This window comes from Frankliniella occidentalis, unplaced genomic scaffold, assembly GCF_000697945.3.
Source record: "Frankliniella occidentalis isolate FOCC.00 unplaced genomic scaffold, Focc_3.1 Scaffold38, whole genome shotgun sequence".
Classification (NCBI taxonomy): domain Eukaryota; kingdom Metazoa; phylum Arthropoda; class Insecta; order Thysanoptera; family Thripidae; genus Frankliniella; species Frankliniella occidentalis.
The window spans coordinates 2,036,049-2,039,214 of NW_026267168.1; the positions used below are offsets into that span (position 1 = coordinate 2,036,049).

The window sequence follows — 3,166 nt, forward strand, 5'->3', positions numbered from 1 at the left end:
CCCTGTCGCTATGGCTATGGGCCCGGGCCGACACGTGAGGAATTTAAAAGCAGCCCAAACGGACACGTTGCGACAACTCCTGAAATAATGGGGGGGCTGCTGACTTTTTGTAGAAATTTGCCATTTTATGGGGAAACCACTATGAATATTCGAAAGTATGAAACATATTTTGCTCGACACGAGAAAATTCGCGCAGTATAGCACATGCACACTTCACGTCAATTGCAAGCACATGTAGCCTGCCTTGCCGGCATCATGTCTCGGCGGGGAGTCTATAAGGTATATGAAAATATCCCTCCGGCCCGTGTGTGTGTGTGTGTGCGACGGCGCACTTTGAGCAGCTGCCGCTGCAAGCCCCGCAGCAGCCTTGAATGAATGGGAGTGGTGTGTCCGCAGCTGTCAGTGATGCATCTAATTACACTGGGGTCACCACGCCGCGGCCACTCAACTCCGCGCGCCGGGATTGACAGCGAGAGCAAAAGGCGGTTGGCAATATGAGGCGTGGGCGAAAAAGATTTGTTCTCAAAAAGAATTATTGTATCGAAATGAACGGCCGTCCAGCAATTGGATTCAATAAGCCTTTTGAATCATAGCACTGTAAAATGCTTGCAAACTTTATTCTTCGCAACGTTGCAAAGAATTTGTGAGCATTGTATTGCAAAGAATTAGTTCGTATTGCAAAGAAGTTCTTTGCAAGCTGGCAGAATACTTGCAAACAATATGTTTGCATTGCAAAGAAATAGTTTGTAAGCTTGCGAAGAACTAGTTCGTATTACGATGCTTGAAAATTCTTTGCAAGCTGCAAAGAAAATAGTTTGCAATACGAACCTATTCTTTGCAAGCATTTTGCAGTGAGACGTACAGTGGGAAAGAAAGTACCTACCTGTTATACTTTATATATTTTTCGTTTTTGTTGTAATGTTTTTATGAGCTGTCTTCTTAAGAGGCACTTGCTTGATGGAACTACATTGTACATTATTTTGGAGCGCGTATCACGTACCTTGGCCACGGTCCCAAAGTACCGTACCGTCATTTGGTGCGGTTGCACACACACACGCGCGCGCGCGCGCAGAGTCAGAAAACAGCCCGTTCAATAAGTGGAGCACCCACAAGGCCCGCGCGCGGAGAGCGATTTGGGCCCCTCGGGGCTGGGGCTGTATATCGAAGTCCTGGTGGTGGTGGAGTGAGGGCGCCATGCCACTCACTCGCCACGGTGACGCGTGCCCTGCCCTGCCCGCAGACACACTACTACTACTGATCGCAGCTCGGCAATAATTCCGCCGCTAACGCAACTGTAATGGGAGCGGGAGGTCGGTGGCGTGTAGCAACGTGAGCATCGTTAACATGGGGTAGGTCCAAAAGTGCAAAATGCTTGCGAAGAATGGGCTGTTGCAAACGATTTTCTGTAAAGCTGGCAAAGCAACTTAGAAACATTGTAAAATACGAACTGGTTGCAAGCTGTACAAACTAATTTCCTTGCAATGAGAACACAGTTTGCAAACATTTCGACAGATTGCAAAAAAATAAATAAAAAATACTGCAACTTTTTTGGCCCTTTGGCAGACGCAACGAAGGAGCAGTTCGTGCGCGCGTGACGCGTGAGCTGCAGCGATAGACCACTGTGGTCGTCGGAATTGGAAATTGAAAAAGAGAAAAAATTAGGAGGGCACAACGACGCGGTTGAGGCATATATGCAGCCACTGTACCACCGTGGCCAGATGTTCGATACTACATTCGTTTCTGTAAAGTAGGCACAAGGTTCACAGGATCGTATGCAATCAAAGAAAGTAAGCTTCGGTAAGCTTACAATGTCTGATCAGCGGAAGTCGAACCGTTGCAGGCAGGATGCTTAAGAAAATTTTGAGTTTAAAGCCTTTGTAGAGGCACAAAAACGACAAAATAAACCAAACCTTTAGTGTCTAGGGCAGTTTTAATGCATTTACGAAGACGTTCCGCCCGTAATACCTTTGCTTCACCATCGTCCAGTGGTATCACTGTTTCCCCAGAATGTTGACGGTGTGGGCGGCTCGGCGCTGGCCCCCAGGGCCGGGCCGACGCGGAGAGTACTCTAACACCTCTGTCGCAGCTTCACGCCTCACGGTGTCAGAGAATGGTGCAACAGGAAGGCCTGCCTCGTTTCTTGTTCCCTTGTGAAGTGGTGTGGTGTGGCGGGACGTGGCGGGGCGTGGTGGGGTGGGTCAGAGTGTGAAGCAGCAGCAGCAGCCCAGGGGGTGGCTCGGACGCAGCAACCCGCCAAAGGAGGAGAGAGGGAGAGGAGAGACGGGCGAGAGAGGGAGAGTAAACGAGAGGGAGAGAGAGAGGGGGGGGGAGTAAAAGGGTTGCCCTCCCGAGGTTCACACAAGCCAAGCATGCAGGAGCAGACCGACCACAATGAGAGAAACGTGAGCCAGTGCTTTCCGCGACGGGCGGGGCGGCGTGGCGCGGCGGGGCGGGGCGGGGCGCGGCTGGTCCGCGCGTTGCACACCCAGTTGACGCGAGGTTCTGCGCTCCCCCTCCCCAACCTCCCTCCCCCCTCGCCATTCCTACCCCTTGGCTTCCACTTCCAACCTCACCGCACTCCCTGGACCAGCTCACTCCGGCTTCCGGCCTTTTATACCGAATGCGTTTGGAATTTTGAAACGGGAAGACGAGGACGATCGCGCGGTGTTGTGCTTGCGATCGCTTGTACTAGGACTGACTACGAAAGTGGTTAGCCATAGGTTTGACAACTGAGACTAAGATCGACCAAGACGTGCTTACACTGGAAATGCAAGTGTGTGAATGTCGCTCACCTGCAGATGAGCGACATTCCATTCGTACACTTAGGGGGCTAAAGCACGGTAAAAACAAGCCCTGGGAATCCCAGGAGTTTTTTCCGTTTCCCAGGGGAGTTGGAAGAGTCCCAGGAGATCTCCTGGAAATGTCTAATTTTTCCCAGGAGTTGCCCTGGGATTTGGTCGGCCGCTTCCAGAACCCAGGGTAGCGCGCCCAGAACCCAGGGCAGCCCTGGGAGATATGATGCTATTCCCAGGGCATATCCTGGAAAATGTTCCGCGGCCGACACGACGAGCGGCTGCTTCACCACCTCAATTCTTTGACGCTTTATAACAAGTTGTCTATTCGTCAGTTGATCTAAATGAATGTTTTGATCTTACTTTTAGAGCAG

At 51.1% G+C, this 3,166-nt stretch overlaps 1 protein-coding gene across 1 annotated transcript in view; it reads left to right on the forward strand.

Annotated features, from left to right (window-relative positions):
- Window positions 1–3,166, forward strand: part of LOC113211285 (optomotor-blind protein-like) — a 78,135-nt gene that overhangs the window by 1,267 nt on the left and 73,702 nt on the right. The gene's annotated exons all lie outside the window — the stretch shown is intronic.